The following is a 17,651-nucleotide window of genomic DNA, read 5'->3' as shown; positions in this document are numbered from 1 at the left end:
AGGACAGGACGCAAATGCAAGGTTCAAAATAAATAACATTTAATAATAAAAACACGAGGGCAGACATGGTGAAGGCAGGAACACAGGAACATGAACACAGGAACATTAACACAGGAACAGACAGGGTATCAATGACAGTGATCCAGCAGTGAGCAAACAGAAGACAGAGGTATATATATACACAGACTAAATGACAAACAGGTGTGATGAGGCAGGTAATTAATCAATGAATGTCCAGGTGATAACAATCGGAACAGAGACAAGACATGACACGGATTAACCGTGACATTACCCTCCCCTCTACGAGTGGCTACCAGACACTCACATAAAACACAACAAAAACAAAGTCTGGTAGCGAGAGTCCAAGGGAGGGGTGGAGGGCTTGGGGACCCTGGCGAAGCCGGCAGCCGCCGGGATGAGACCAACAGGACGGTTGGCCGGACTGCGCCAGGAGAACCGGAGCGATCGCTCCGAGAACCGAGGCAGACGAATTACCCCCCTCCTGGGAATCGTCGACGATCAGATGCCCCCGGAAATCATCTCCCATCCCCTCGCGGAAACGGAGACCCTCGGTAGCCACCCCGGGGAAATGATCGGGCGTGGTCCGTTCCGGATCTCCCTGCGAGCAGGATGGTGGTCCTCCGAGGGACCGTCGACGACGACTCAACCGTTGGGGGACCGCCTGGGCCGATCCTCCTCCCGCAGGAGCGAGCGATCGCTCACGGTGGTCCCCAAGAGACATCGGGGCTGATGGGGAATGAACCCCGATGTCACTACTCCCCCTCGACGAAACTCCTGGGGGAGCCGCCCTCCATGAACCTGCTGCGTCCAGCACGGCTGGATCATTCTGTCACGACACGGGAGGGTTGTAAGGACAGGACGCAAATGCAAGGTTCAAAATAAATAACATTTAATAATAAAAACACGAGGGCAGACATGGTGAAGGCAGGAACACAGGAACATGAACACAGGAACATTAACACAGGAACAGACAGGGTATCAATGACAGTGATCCAGCAGTGAGCAAACAGAAGACAGAGGTATATATATACACAGACTAAATGACAAACAGGTGTGATGAGGCAGGTAATTAATCAATGAATGTCCAGGTGATAACAATCGGAACAGAGACAAGACATGACACGGATTAACCGTGACAAATACATTATGTTACATCAGTGGTGCCAGAAAACTATAATTTTCACAGAACGCTCGCTCACCTTAGCTCAAAATGTGACATTGGAAATGAATGGTTATCAAAAATTTCTATATCAGCTTTTTACAGTAAATTGACGTCAAACATATTAAAATCATAGGTATATACTGTGTGTGTGGGGTGGGGGTAATACCATGATATGTATTAGGGGTCAGTGACAAAAACAGTTTGGCAAGATGAGAAATTCAAAAATCGTACTTTTTTTAAAGAACGCATCAGGTTTATTTCAATCCACAAAATGTATTTATGTTAATTTTATTTAAAAAAATCCACCATTTTTATGAAAGTTAAGACTAAATGGACCTGAAAATGTCAAATGGTTTAAACGCCAATTGCACCAAAGAATAAGAAATATTAAATATTTTATCCACCTCCATGGCATGTAAGCGTAATCATAAAAAAAAACATTTTAAAATATAATTTTATTAGTTATTTCGTAATGTAAATTTTAATGCGTTTTTGTAATATTTGTCCTGACATATGCTGAAAACAGCTGTTTTCTAAATAATCTTTTGACAAATTATGTAAAAATGTATGTAATAAAATCATATTACAATAAACTAGATGATTATATTTTATTCCACATTTTTTATGAACTTATATTTTCATTTAAAAAAATATTAGTTACACCAATTGACACAGACCGGTTACACCACATTGACATTTTTGCAATTATCCCCCAAATATTTCATCATAATGAAATTACATTTAATGAAATTTTACATTTAATGGAACCATACGGACACAAAATAATTACCGTCACGTCATTGACCCTTATGCAATAGTTTGCAATAACTGAATTATGTTAATACTTTAAAAAGTTATGTGTAGTCGAAGTTTTAGGTCGATGCAGATAGCAGAGAAACTGTCAGGTGTTACTTGGGATATCTGTTCGTGTGTGCATGCACATGCTCTGACGTACGTAAGATGACCATCAAGTAATAATGTTTTCGGAGCAAACTAATCTGAGCAGTTGTGGAAATGACATTGTCAGATTTGTTTTTATGTAGTGCAGTGCAAAACACAGCTGTACACTTTCAAAAGAGGTCATGCTTTCTTTTTCCAGAAAGAGTGTGGGAAGTCGATTATATAATTTTCATTATTTAAATAAAATAGATTTTTAACTTATAGCGTTATTATACTGTATATTGCATTTTTTTAGCAGCTTAATGCATATGACATTTTTCGTCAATGCTTTTCGAAACACATAGTGAAGCTATGGCCACTACAGGTCAAAAATGTCATTATCTGAGACAACGTAGTGACAAAACACGATCTCTAGTACAGTTTGTCCGTTTAGGGCTACCGTAGAAACATGATGGCGTGAAATGCTGACTTCCAGCTGCGATGTATGTAGATAAAAATACCTTATTCTAATGGGGCATACACACCAACCGCGAGTTCACAATTTGCGCGAGTAGATTACATACAAAGTCAATGCAAAGACGCGATCAGACGCATCCTTGCATGGGGCAATGCGAGTGACGTGATATGGGCGACGTGTTTGCCGTGAAAACACGCACTATTCGCCGCAAACTTCGCCCAAGTTGAAAATAAATCCCACGAGTAATCTAGAGCGAGTTACGCGATGCCCCGCATTTGGTGTGTACATAGCATAACCATGGGTTCACACCAGCCACATTTGAGGCATCAAATTCGCGTCTACCGCATCTAGTTTGCCGCTTGAACATTTTATGTTTACTCGCTTCATTCGCACGTGAAAACCACGCGTGAAATTCTAGGCAACGAGACACTCACGCGGAAATTCACATCATGGGAGAGGCTTCTGCGACTCCGCTCGCTTCCTGTAATCACTTCACTACTAGAGCAAGCTCCTGATTGGTTAACGCGGCGTGTCTTTCCGCCAACGTTCAAATTTTTTAACTCGCGCGTTTCCCACGTCAACGCTCAATTCGCTCCAATCACACGAACTACATGCGCAAATGAGGCGGAATAGCATCTACTGCGCCACGCTAAACGCCTCATTCACGCTGCGAGACCTCCAGACACGTGTCAATGCGTCTTTACATTAACTTAAAGGGACACTCCACTTTTTTTGGAAATATGCTCATGTTCCAGCTCCCCTAGAGTTAAATATTTGATTTTTACTATTTTGGAAACCATTCAGTTGATCTCCGGGTCTGGTGGTACCACTTTTACCATAGCTTAGCATAATCCATTGAATCTGATTAGACCATTAGCATTGTGCTAAAACATAAAACAAAGAGTTTAGATATTTTTCCTCTTTTAAACTTGACTCTTCTGAAGTTACATCGTGTAGTAAGACCGACAAAAAAATAAAAGTTGTAATTTTCTAGGCCGATATGGCTAGAAACTATACTTTCATTCTGGCGTAATAATCAAGGATGCTAATGGACTAATCAGATTTAATGGATTGTGCTAAGCTATGCTAAAAGTGGTACTGCCAGACCCGGAGATCAGCTAGGAGAGCTGAAAAATTAGCATATTTTCAAAAAAGTGGAGTGCACCTTTAACATTGAAATCACTCGCGCTTGACGCCTCTACCGCGGCTGGTCTGAACACAGCATAAGGGCAATATAGTTAATTTTGTAAGGTCTTTATACACCACTTGTAATATACTGTATATTATATTGCATTTCAGTCAAGAGGTCCTCTTATTTATATACATATAGGTCCTCTAATATCAGATAATAAAAAACAGAATGTCTAATATACAGTAATAGAAATGAGGCAGATGCATTATTTTTTTGTGTGTGACAAAGTCATATTGTACTATCAATGGACGATCCCATTAAGATCTTTGTACTAATGACAGGCATTAAGAGAGATTTGAAACTATTCAAGCTAACTTTCCTGATGTGACATTATCCTCAAATGTGGTTATTACATTAGATGAAGACCCTAATAATTTACATAATGCAGGAGGGGAATTACATTTGAAGAAACCCTGTATGACCCATGCTAATCAATATTCAGTCCATAACATTCTTACTTACAGTAAGCTCACTACACAATTACTTGTTTACCGTTTTCGCCACAGCAAGAAAGCACTTTTACATAGCATTATTTACCATTCACAATTCTTCAGGATGATACAGTATGATTCATTATGTGCAGAGAAAACAACTACGTCCATTCACAATGCACCTCAAAGGAGGACAAATACACCTGCATTCATTTTTACTGAAATATCCTTTTTTAGATTTTTGAATAATAACGCACTGTCTCTTTTTTCTGTGTTTATCCTAGACGGCTACGACTGTGTCTTGTCAGAATGATTTTTTAAATGTAATAAATTACATTTTTACTGTTTCAAAAAAGTAGACATAAAAAAAGAGACATTTTCCACACTTACATGAACATGAATGGTACATGCTTTAGTGACTGTGCCTAAACTGTCAATCCTCTACAGTTAACCATCAGTCAGGAGCAGTAAAAACTTTCGAGAAAATGAGTTTTTGTACTTTTATTTATTTATTTTTATTATTACTTTTTTACAATAACTTCTCAAAGTAATACCTTTCTAAAATATCTAAACTCACTGCCCTAAAATATTTGTTTATGAAAATATGTTTGCATCACGGTGTGATTTCCGTATTTAAATTAATTTCTTTTACATAAATGTGTCAGATATGTTTGTCTGGTGGTAAAGTTTGTTTTGCCTGCAAAGGGCATCCGGGTTCAATTATGATGCACCATCTTTTTTAATACATAGCAAAATTGAAAATGACCACCAATGACGCACCAATGACATCCATTGTCGTCATATGGGAAAACGGATTTGACACTCTGATAATAAATCTTATGTGGGAAAAAATGTCAAAACGTCACATCTTTTTTTTCACTGTATCATATAATGCACAATGCATCCGCATTTCTCCAGTGTTTTTGAGAAGAGGTCTGTAGATGTCCACCGTATAGGCCTGGCAGACAGCACGAGCCTTAGGTCTCTTCAAAGGGTGAATCTTATCAAGCTGTGCTGAAACAGTCGAGCCAGATGGCTTAGTAGCGCACCAAGACACGAAACAACTCCCTCTGATGTTACACCGAGCAGAATTCTGCTATACGTACATTATGATAACGCTGGACCTCGCCACATTTCAATAAGCACTTCTTTATCTAAACTACAACACACATCTGGACTTCTTTAATGTTATGGTTATGGGTCACATGTCATTTAATGTGACACAAAAATGTTTTTTAAACTCGACGTGCAACATTAAAGAGAGCACACATTCAAAGATTAAATGAAGCTTACCTGACCAATCTTCACAATGCAACAAGCTGGTGCAGTCAGTACCCTCCCCAAAAAGACTTGGCCGGTTTCTATGAGGGATGGCTAATTGGAGAAACGTTGTGTGTATTACGGACACTAAATCTGCTTCACACCCAGTCGACTAATCTTTCTATTCTGTTCCTTATGTTGTTTGTTGCCTTGGTTACTGTCATACATGTACCAAATGCAGTATTGTACAGTGGTGTGGTTGCTTTAGAGCCAGCAGTAGTTGGGTTCAAAAGGAGAGCAATTGTTTATTTTGTGGCAATGTGCATCACTAGTACACTATTCTGAAATTTGGGATATTGGTTACAAGTGGAATCCTAGGATTATGACAAAAAATCCTCAATTTATATCTGTGAATAATGAAAGACAGTCGAAAGATGAATCAAAACCTACTTTGCAAACAAAATATCTGACAATTGATAGATAATAAAGTCTAATGGAAAATAAGTGAATTATTGACAGTTGGATGACAGGGAGGGGTTAAAAATATAAAAGGGCTTGGAGACTTGGCAATTCCAGTATTATGGATGTGACCGCAAGTTTCTTAAAACTGATCCCATTAATCCGAGCACGTCAATAAAGCCCAAACGCTCTGAAATTTTCTGCGTGCCAGGGAGCGGGACCAACAAACTTGCAAGTTTTAAACCACTGTGTGCCTAACAACATCTCTAGTGCAAGGAAATGGCAGAGTCGCGCATATTACAAGATCATGTATGAGTCTGAGTCATGTGCATTACAAGTTCAGGTGCTAAAAGGAGTCCATGCTATAAAATGATCTATGATCTATAAAAAACAAACTTGACAGGAGAATGGGCTTGAAGGGTGGGATCTAAGGATGATTCATGTACGCACACTTGCAGGTGATCTGTGATTTATAAAGGGAACATTGCTTTTATAAGTCTTAATATTTTTTGGCTTATGCCATTTTTGGCTTTTGTGCATACGTAGACTTTTAGTAAGGGTCTTACGCACATTTTTATAAATGAGACCCCAGGTGCGTGCGATAAGGAATCTGTTCACAAGCTCTCTCGTGCAAAGTAAAGCCCACCAACCCTCTTATGCGAGAAAAAGCATACAATGGACATATTCATGTGAAACTATGATGATAATAATAATAATAATAACTATCGCCAACTATCATCATGAAAGTTTTAGTTATGCTGGTTAAAAGTCTCCTCACATCCTGATAGCAATCACTATGTTAAGTTGTTTATATGTATTTGTGGAAATTTATTTCATTTGTGAAAGGCGTAGGACCAAAAATGTTCAACCAATCATAGATCTCGGTCCGAACAGACGTTGCCATTTTTATCCCTCATCCGTAAGCATAATTTGAATGCCACCGGCCAGCTTGTTCACACAGACACCATACGTCATTGGCGCGTTCACATGTGCTCACCTCCTCTGTAAACAGAGCGAGAATGGCAAACTTTTCTGCAGAATTGACAACCTGCACAGGAGCCACAAAACGAAAGACATCTTTTATAACAACAACAGCAAAAACTGCAAAAAAAAAGCAAAAACACAAATTAACATCGGTAAATTTACTGCTTTACCACGAGATGCAAACAGCTGCAGGAGGCAAAGGGTCTGAAAGGGTCGTTGCACTGTTTATTTTGGTAAGGTAGGTACGCGATATGTTTGTATTCATATGGATTCAGATATTCTACTTTGATGAAACATTGTGTTGCTTATGACATTTGTGTTAGTTTACGGATTAGCTTAACGATATAGTCTACTACGTCTACACAACCGAAAGTGTGCTTTAAAGACACACTATGCAGTTATTTTACCTTAATATAACAACTTCAAAGTTATTTTGGTGGTAAACAAAGTCATAGTAAGGCGAATCATCCTCCTGTTGAAGCTCGGGGAGGACGCCGCTACCAAAACCAGCAATGCAAGCTTGAGAGAACCGCCCCTGACAAATCTCGCGAGAATCACGACTTGCTTTACGGCAACGACGTTACACATGTTAGGCTTGTTCGACTTCGTGTGGCGCTGCAAGAACCGACCGCCGGATGACGTCAAAGTACCGCGAGAATGATCCGAGACGGCACTTTGACGTCATCCGGCGGTCGGTTCTTGCAGCGCTGCATGAAGTGGATCAAGCCCATAACAACAACTACACACGCCAATTTGAGACCTGAGGCTAAACGATTTAAAAGTTAAGAAAGCGCGTTTGGAAGCGAGTAGGAAAAGGAAAAGAGAATCTGACCGCGTTAGGAACCGGACAAGAGTCCCACTCGGTCAGGTTTTTACTCGTTGGCGTGAGCTAAAAGACAGCACTGGAGGGATGCTGATCTGGCGATCTTGTTGATGGACTAGTGAGTAAATCTCTCATTTGTAAACTTGTTTGCGGTCTATGTTGTATGTTGTTGCGCTTGCTTGTAGTATCATGCGATTATCATGACAACAGTTGTCAATATCTCACATCATTATCAGGACATAAATAAGCCTAGAGGTTGTAAATAGTGTAAACATGCACAATTTGCAAACTATTATGATAAATAGCAATAATCATGTATAGTGACATTATAACGAACAATGTTGAGATAATGCAACGTACACAATTAACTTTGTCATGGCATTTTGTAATGTTTAATTGTGATTTAGCTGCAATCATGTTAAAACATTATAAGCTAGCAAACGCGGTATTTTATTATTATATGCACTTTACACTTAAACTTCTTATTATCCTATTACCATCATCTGTAGTTTAGTAGACTATGCAGTAGCCTAATATTTGTATGAAATTGTGAAACATTACCTGGTCATTATCTTTGGAGTACTAGAGTGGGAAATAACGACAGTTGAAAGTTTTCTCCAGCAACTCTAGGGGTCTGTGTTTGACAAAAACGCCGAATTGCATAGAGCGGCTTTAACTAATTCTGATGTAAAACAGTTGTTTATGTTGGTTATTTTGGTAATGTTATTCATTTTGTACGGCAAAGTTTTCTCACTGGTGAATGAGACATGAGATGTGACCGTCTGATCTGTGCGTGTTCATGTGTTTTGAAAGAGGCGTGACTTTGGATGGCGATTTGAATAGAGGGTGGGATCGCGATTTCAATGATGCTAGTCGGCTACCGTTAGCATTTTTCAAAATGTGATACCCTACCTGTAACAAATAATATTATATTTTTTGATGGTTTTATGTGCATTTTGAAGTGATCCCTACAAAAAAACCCGTCTAGAATCAGCTACTGTTTCCGCTGTCACTGTCTTTACCATATATGGTGCTCGACATCATCGGAATGCCCTTGCTGCTAGTGCCTGCATCAAAAATGTTGCATTCCTTCTTCTGTGCACAGCATTCAGGCAATTACAAGCTGCACTGCTAATAAATGTATAACTTGCCAAATCGTAACTAAATGCAGTCCTGTCTCTATTTTCTAAGCGTGCCTTGTTTAATTTACTGTTGTTACAAGGTTACCAATACCACCATCATTCGCTCGAACAACTTGCTGGAAACGCTCCTAGTTCGCAATTGTTTGTTTTTTCCTTTTTTTGCGAATTTTGAAAGGATTCGCTTCACGTTTGGATGGAAACCCACTGATTGACATCTGAGATATCAGTATGCTTAAAAGTTTTGCTAAAAACATTGACATTTGCATGGAATTGCTCTGTAGTGATGGCTCATTTCTCAAGAGAAATATCTGAGATGCTAGAGACTTAACCAAAAGTTTTTATTTGCTCTTAATTTAATCTCGTTGGTGTCTAGGAAAAATGAAAGAGTTCTCATCTGTGATTTTTCTTTCTCATGGGTAGAGTAGTTTAGAGGTGGAGCATTTTAAAGAAACATTATAAAGACAGGCTTGTCTGTGCATGTGTTTTAGTAAGTTTTGTGCACCCCATGATGTTCATAAAATGCCCTTTACAGACTGTGAGAAATGAGATTTGCCACTGCATTGCACTGAGTGCTGCTCAATTAACTTCATTTCCCGGCTGTTCTGGGCATGTTTCCACCGAAAAAACATTGAGGGTGGATCACTTAACAACAAGCACCCGCCTCATGATAACACCGTTACCCAGGCAACAAAAAAGGAGGGAAAAGCAATAGCTTCTGGATTCCAACAGACTATAAAAGCAAAGATGTTGATCTATTTTATTCTATGGCCTCTTTTTGAGTATTAGCTTTCATAGCTTACTGTAAAACCATCATAACAACCCTCCTCAAGAGAAGCATCAAATTCACAGTTTGTATGTCTACTGCGCTGCTTAGTGCCGCTGGCAATGCTGAAAAGCTTTTTCTTTGGGGCGTGTTAATTCATTTAATGTATAGCACGCCTTCGAAAATAATGTTTCCACCCTGATTGCATTTAATCGTCTTCTTTTAACTTCATTGGCGCTATTTTTCACTTGAAGTTCAAAACGGCTAAACAATTCAGCAAAATTTCAGGACAGCCCTGAATAAAACACACATTTAAAGTAAGTGAGACGTGAGTTCACTAAGAGGTCCACAAACAGATGGAAACATACGTAAAAATCTTGGCTTGCCTACTTTTCATAACTACTGGCTGTCGCCTTGTTGCTTGATATTTGCAATAGAGAAGCGCCCAACCTTTTCCGTTAGGAAAATAATAAGTCTAGTTTTTAGACAGAAAATATCTAATTTAAGCGAATTTGTGCTTAAAACAAGCAAAAAAATCTGCCAATAGATAAAGAAAAATTTTCTTGAATTAACTTATTTCAAGAAATTTTTTCTTATTCCATTTTTTAAAGCACTAATTTACTTAAAGTTTATATATTTTTGTCTAAAATCTAGACTTATTTTCCTAGGTCATTTTGCTGATTAAGAAAATACATCTTAATTTAGGAATTTTTAGATATTTTTCTAAAAACAAAACAAAAATACTAAGTAAGAATGTCATTTTTTTGCAATGCACAATGGGAGCGTGAAGCTTAACTTCCGTACACTGAAAAAAATTATTCATTGAATTTAATCAATTTTTTTAAGGTAAGTGGTTGCAATCAATTTATTTAAGCTACATTTGAACAAAAGTTTTATCTTTTATTTTACTTTACTAATCTTTTTGGTTTAAATGTAGCTTAAATAAATTGATTGCAACCACTTACCTTAAAAAAAATTGATTAAATTCAATGAATCATTTTTTCAGTTTTTCATCAATTGAAAATCTTTGCTATGCTAGTGGATATACACCGTTATTGGCAACCAATATTTTCTGAATACTGTCATAGAATATAAACAAATCCTTCACTGAACTCCATAACATGCAGCTGCTTCAAATATTCACTGCTAACCATAAAGGGATAGTTCGCCCAAAAATGAAAATTCTGCCACAATTTACTCACTCTCATGTTGTTACAAACCTGTATAAATTGCTTTGTTCTGATGAACAGGAAAATATTTTGAGAAATGTTTGAAACCAAACCGATCATGAGCCCCATTCACTTCCATAGTATTCTTTATTCCTACTAAGGAAGTGAATTGAGCTTATGATGGGTTTGGTTTCAAACATTTCTCAAAATATCTCCTTTGTGTTCATCATAACACAATTTTTTATACAGGTTTGTAACAACATGAGAGTGAATAAGAATTTTCATTTTTGGGTGAACTATCCCTTTAACCATTTTCAAAAATGGCCATGAAACAAAAATACGCAATTAAAGTAATTTAATTAAAATTAAAAAGAAATTAAAAAGAAATGTGACCTAATGTAATCTAATGATGAGGAGCATCAAAGTTTGGACTCATTGGTTTCACTTTAACATTTCAATCTTTGACATGCCCTTACTCAGTCAATTTTAAAGATATCAAGGTTATATCCTCCAAAATGCACATCCATCATCATTGAAGTAATCCAAATAATTCCAGCGGCTTAATAAATGTCTTCTGAAATAAAATTATGTGTTTATGAGTAAAACCTATTAATATTTTATCCTTATTTACCTGTAGCAAAAACTGGGAAAATCAAGTATTTCACAATTAAATATGGTGACACGTCAATGACTTCAGTCTTAACAATCTCAGTGGTTCTCGCACATCTCAGGATGAAACACACATATGACAACTTTAGTCACAAGATGCATGAGAACTAGAAAGCCAGTCAGTCATTTGGATTAGTTTAATGATGGATATAGAGTGTGCTTTTTGGAGCTTCACCATTGTAAATACATATAAGAAAGTAAAAAGATGGCAGAAGCCAAACAGAAGTTATATGTACACAGGAAGAATATACAGGAAGTGCGCTTTACCTCCCGCTCTATAGGTGGCACTGAATTTGCCAACCACTACTAAACACCACAAGAATAAAGCTTCATCATCATCAAGAAGAAGATCACGCCCACCAGAGGCTCTGCATTTAAAGGAATAGTCTACTCATTTTCAATATTAAAATATGTTATTACCTTAACTAAGAATTGTTGATACATCCCTCCGCCATCTGTGTGCGTGCACGCAAGCGCTGGAGCGCGCTGCGACGCTTCGATAGCATTAAGCTTAGCCCCATTCATTCAATGGTACCATTCAGAGACAAAGCCAGAAGCGACCAAACACATCAACGTTTTTCCTATTTAAGACGAGTAGTTATACGAGCAAGTTTGGTGGTACAAAATAAAACGTAGCGCTTTTCTAAGCGGATTTAAAAGAGGAACTATATTTTATGGCATAATAGCACTTTTGGAAGTACTTTGACTCGGAGCAGTAACACCCTCCCTCTCCCATTATGAGAGGGAGAAGGGGAGCGGACTTTTCAGGCGAGTCGAAGTACTCCCAAAAGTGCTATTACGCCATAAAATATAGTTCCTCTTTTAAATCCGCTTAGAAAAGCGCTACGTTTTATTTTGTACCACCAAACTTGCTCGTATAACTACTCGTCTTAAATAGGAAAAACGTTGATGTGTTTGGTCACTTCTAACTTTATCTCTAAATGGTACCATTGAATGAATGGGGCTAAGCTAAATGCTATCGAAGCGTTGCATCGCGCTCCAGCGCTTACGTCCACGCACACAGATGACAGCGGGATGCCTCAACAATTCCCAGCTAAGGCAACAACACATTTTAAGATTGAAAATGAGTAGACTATTCCTTTAAGCTAATAATGTTGTAAATAATGTTTAAATTCTTGCAAAAACGATCGACTGGCTTCACAAGATGTCAATATGTCACCAGGAGTCGTAGAGATTACTTTTGTATTGGATGTATCTGCTTTTTGAACTCTCAGTTTGGAAACCGTTGGATTGCGAGCAAATTTTCATTTTTGGATGAACTATCCCTTTAAGCTAATTCACACTGATCCCAATTATCTAGTTTGTTAGTGGATGAACGAATGTGTTTGTCTGTATGCAAGTACATGGAGTCTTTCATTTAGACAAATAAAACAGACTCACAATCCCAAACATATGCGATCTGCACTGCAGTGACTCCCTTGTGAAAGCTGGTTCCACTGGCTACTGCAGTCTTGACAATAGCCTCTTTCACACAGTAATTCTGGTAAATTCATGGTAATGAATTTACCAGTAAATACAAAAATGTGCTGTTCACACACTCAGTGGCGTTCCGTTATTTTACCAGTAAGACATCATTCACACATCAGTATCAAAATACCGGTAAATTTGTTGAGAAAGCGTAAGTACCTGTAGCACGCGGCGAGCTCAGTGTTGTATTTGTATACAATCCACGTCGTTCATATCCACGGTCCGTATTTTGCTGTTTTCACGTCTGTGCTGTTTTCACGTTTGGCTCATGACCAAACAACATTGAATGAGACGACGTCAAACCGAAAATGCGTTTTTAACAACACTACTGTTTGCACGTTAGGCTTCACAGAGGGCGTGCTAAGGACGTCGGCAATTCGGCGGTAAGCTGTTTTAAACAACTTTGGTGAAGAAATGTGGACATAAACTTCAGGTGTGCTCAACTTTCAAGCAGCATGTGTGTGGAAACGTTCGTAAACAATGCGGGGGTAAACGCGTCATCTGTATTAAACCGCTATGATTGGCCCGAAGCTGTCAGCGCGGTCTGACGTCGTCCGTTCTAAATGCCGGTAATCCTATAATCTTCGTTCACACATGATCTGTTAACTGCAATTTATCAGTAAATTACCAGTAAAGACTGTATGTGTGAAAGGGACTAATGACTACGTTTACATGTACACCAATTATGCAATTATTTCCAATAATCAGAGTAAGGACTCGCAGTAAGATGTTTACATGACTGAAGCTAACACTTCTGTTTACATGCAGTTTTTTTTTCCGGATTATTCGCTAATGATTGTGCACAAATTATGAACTCACGTACTGTCCACTGTTTTAATTAACTTACGTTAAATGACACGCATGTTCTTATAGATGTAAATTTTGTTGTTCCCCTACACACAGAGGAAGAGCAATGTTTTGAGCAGTGTTTGTAACCAAAATGATTCTGAGCAACATTGACTTCCATAGTATTTTATGGAAGTCAATGGTGCTCCTGTTTCCTGCTTAATTACAAATACAGACTGATCTCACGGAAAGTTGTGATAGAGTCACAAAAAAATTATTAATTTATTTGTGTCCATGGCAGCTTTTTTACGTGCCTTGAACACGAATGTCTTTTTCATGTCACTCGCACAAATTTCTATAAATAGTTTTTCGTGTCAGTGGCACAACTTTCTTTTTGTGTGTCATTTTATGTATTGTTTTTTTTATAGTTTTTTCCTATTTTCTTACTATTGTCACTTGGGGTTGGGGTTAGAATTACTTTCTGTTACAATTTTAGACATCCTAACCCAAACCCCAACTCCAAGAATAGTTTTAAAAGCGGAATAAAAACATGTAGAAACCATACATAAACGTACTTCCAGACCCCAAATCTAACCCCAAGCGACAATGATTTAAAAATAGGAAGATAAAAAGAGAACACAATACATAAAATGACAAGAAAAGAATGTCGTGACCCGGCTACAAAAAACTATTTATAGAAATTCACGAAAAGCTAATTCATGAAGTGACACGAAAAAGACATTTGTGCTCAAGGCATGTAAAAAAGCTGAATTTGGTGCCATGGACACGAATAAATAAATAAAATTTTTTGTGACTATGTCTGTGAGATCATGTTGCACAAATATCGTCCTTTGTGTTCAGAAAAACTAAGAAATTCATACTGTAACAACTAGAGGAAAGTTAGTAAACATTTTTGGAGGAACTATCCCTTTAATCTTGATTGGGGCTATTTTTATCTAAACTAGTACATTTAAACATATTATTAAATGCTGTACCTTAACATTAATGCTTTATTAATGCAAGCATGACAGTTGTGTTACCATACAGGACCCTACTGTAAAGCTTGAGGTTTGCTTTTGTCATTTTGTAATGTTTCCACAACAAGCACTTGAAAATAATTGCATTCGCCTCTTCCCAAATTCTGTTGTAAGAGCTCATTCAAAAACACTCTTATCAGCTAATCACTTCTGGGTCTGGTTATATTTTTGGCAACCAGTCTGAAACCGGTCTAATCAACCAGTTTGCTACTGGGTAAAGATAGAAAGGTCCCGCTTGATTAAACCCACCCAAGTCTTGGGGACTGACAGGTGTATTGTTTTGAAGAAGGGCATTGTGCTCCTATTTATCACCTCTGGTACAGTGCGGGTGTCGACTGAGGGTGGAGGTGGGCCAGGTGTTATGTTATATAAAGGGATGACGGGCCCTGTTAAGAGCTCTGGAGAACAGGAAGGTGTTTTTGAACAGAGGTGGTGGGTGGTGTTTTTAGCCCGTGGGTTGCATTCACACACACATACAGACACAAACACAGTGTCCAGGTTCTTTGTGCTCATCTTTTATAAGAGCCACAGAGAGCAAGGCCAATTCTGCTCCTCTATCTACTGAGGCTCTAAACATCATCAGCTCCATCAAATGCAAAAAGTGCTTCTTGTTTTTTCTTTGATGGACTCTTTTGAAAACAGTGGGGTTGATACAACGGACGTACAGTACATCAGACAACTATATAGACACAAAAGAAACAAACGTCATACTACTTTCTTTTGTTTTTATGAGTAATAGTGCATTGTATATAAGCACAATATTGAAAAAACAAAAAAACGACTTTTACCCAAGAAATAATGGCCTCTTAAACAATACTGTAACCCCTAAATTGCAGTCTGAGAGCATTAAAGGGGTCATAGCATGAAAATCTGACTTGTTCCATGTTTAAGTGCTATGATTGGGTCCCCAGTGCTTCTATCAACCTAGAAAAACGTGAGAAAGATCAAGCCAGTAACTTTATTTTGGGTAAACCATTCTGTGCAAGCATGTGAAAATGTGGTATCAGATTGTGCTTTGAGAGATCGTGTGTGCATCACGTGTCATGCCAAAATAAGTGCCTGCTGCCTTGAACTTGAAAGGAGACGAGAAATGATTTTCTGTGGAAATCAGCAGTATGCAACATATGTTTATGTATGTACGCAGCCTGTAAGACTATACACTTTTTTGTGCCACATGTATTCAAATTGGTTTCAACATTACATCTTTTATGCAATCTCAATATCTTAACCATTTTTTAGCTGTTTTAATGAATAAAAAGTAGAGCTTAAATATTTGCTTTTAAGAAAAAAGGGGCACAATTTACTAAGATATAAAAGCAGTGTTTTTCTTTCATTTAGCTTGAAAAAGTTCAGCCTCTGTAGTCTCCTCTGTTGAAAAGCACGTATGTCAATTAGACCAACTAATGAGTCATACCGGCATGTTAATGAGTAGAATTAAGTAAATGCCATAATGTGCCAGCATTGGGATACAGGTGGAACGTTATGTAACCGACAAAAAGAAAGTGTTTATATACTGTATGTCTGCCCAGGGAAATAAGCTTTACTTGTTTAAAACAAATGACAGATGTCCAAATTTTGCCAATTAAAATACAAACAGAATTAAAGACTGCATTTTAATCATCAAGCAAACAGAAGAGCTAAAACAAACAGCACTAATTAACATTCATTTAACATTCAATAAATTATTTAACTGTATTGCATTTAAAGCTGATGAGATAAATGAATGAATTGCAATGCTTCCTTACAAAATGCTTCCTTACAAAACACAAAACGCAAAAAAAGAAAGAATGAAGAAAGAAAGAACACATACGTATACGTAGTTGCTGCGTAGTTGCTACGTCCAACTGACTGAATTATTCTCCTGGCGGAAGTTGAAGAAACTTGCAAATATAGGCTATATTTCAATACTAGCATCAATAATTTTGGCGCGAAATCACTCAAAGTTGCCCGCCAGTTTTTGTTATGCGCCAAGCCACAGGTGCATTTCTGTCAGACAAAACTCGCCGCGTCTTTGAAATACAACATACAAATCTAAGGTGCAGTTGCCATGAACTAACGTAACCACGGAGACTTACCGGATAATTTCCGAGAAAAACCTTTATAAACGGTGTGTTTTCGACTACTGAAGCCTCTCTTGAGGGTCTCCTGATGTTTGAGCTCGTGGATAATCTCGGGCAGTATTCCGCTTTTTCGCGCTTCTCTACCCAACCCAGAAACAAGCACTCAGAGCGCACGAGGATCTCTCTCTCTCTCTCTCTCTCTCTCTCTCTCTCTCTCTCTCTCTCTCTCTCTCTCTCTCTCTTTATCTCTCTCTCAGGTAGATGTGCTCTAGTGCAGCAGCAGAAACTGCGCTTGTGTCTTATTCGGTTCAATAAAGAGCATTTGTTTTGTTTTTTAAAGATTAAAAGATAAGAAAGAAATAGTTTCTTTAAGTAAAATTTACTAAAAGGTTTTTAGGGAGCAAAAGAGGCATAGCTGCAATAAACCCTTTTAGCTTTTTTAAAAGAGTAAATACAGGTCTTAAAGTGTGGTGACTAAAAACAGTATCTTCTTTCCACCTTCCTGATTACTATTTTTAAAGGTAGTTTTTTTTAATCCGCGTTCTGGAGACTTACAGGGTCCCCAGAAAATTTAAGAGAAAAAGACGAAGCTTTAATGTTAGTGTTGTCTTGATCAAAAACAGTGTGTTGTGTCTCAAGTTGCACAACAGTAGTGTTTATTTATAAATTTTGCTTTTAAAGTGCACCTATTTTATTGCTAAACGTTATTTTTGGTATAATAATGTGTTTGCGTGCATGGTTCGTGTGAAAAAAAAACCCATTATTTTTCACATACTGTACATTTTTGTAGCTTCAGATATCCTGGTTTCCTCAAATGCTTTGATTTTGTACAAGAGGTCATCGAGCTG

At 37.9% G+C, this 17,651-nt stretch overlaps 1 protein-coding gene across 2 annotated transcripts in view; it reads right to left on the bottom strand.

Moving 5' to 3' along the window:
* Positions 1-16,998, bottom strand: part of camkva (CaM kinase-like vesicle-associated a) — a 43,484-nt gene extending 26,486 nt beyond the window's left edge. The window contains exon 1 of one of the 2 annotated variants that reach the window (XM_055214038.2): positions 16,819-16,998. The gene's annotated coding sequence lies outside the window, so the exon portion shown is untranslated. Of the gene's footprint in view, positions 1-5,456; positions 5,610-16,818 lie in introns of those variants that run through there. The other variant, XM_055214039.2, reaches the window with a different exon arrangement.
* Positions 16,999-17,651: the final 653 nt, after the last annotated feature.

The sequence above is a fragment of the Misgurnus anguillicaudatus genome, chromosome 8, assembly GCF_027580225.2.
Source record: "Misgurnus anguillicaudatus chromosome 8, ASM2758022v2, whole genome shotgun sequence".
NCBI lineage: Eukaryota > Metazoa > Chordata > Actinopteri > Cypriniformes > Cobitidae > Misgurnus > Misgurnus anguillicaudatus.
The sequence above is the reverse complement of the archived record's forward strand: the minus strand, read 5'-3'. Positions and strand labels throughout refer to the sequence as shown.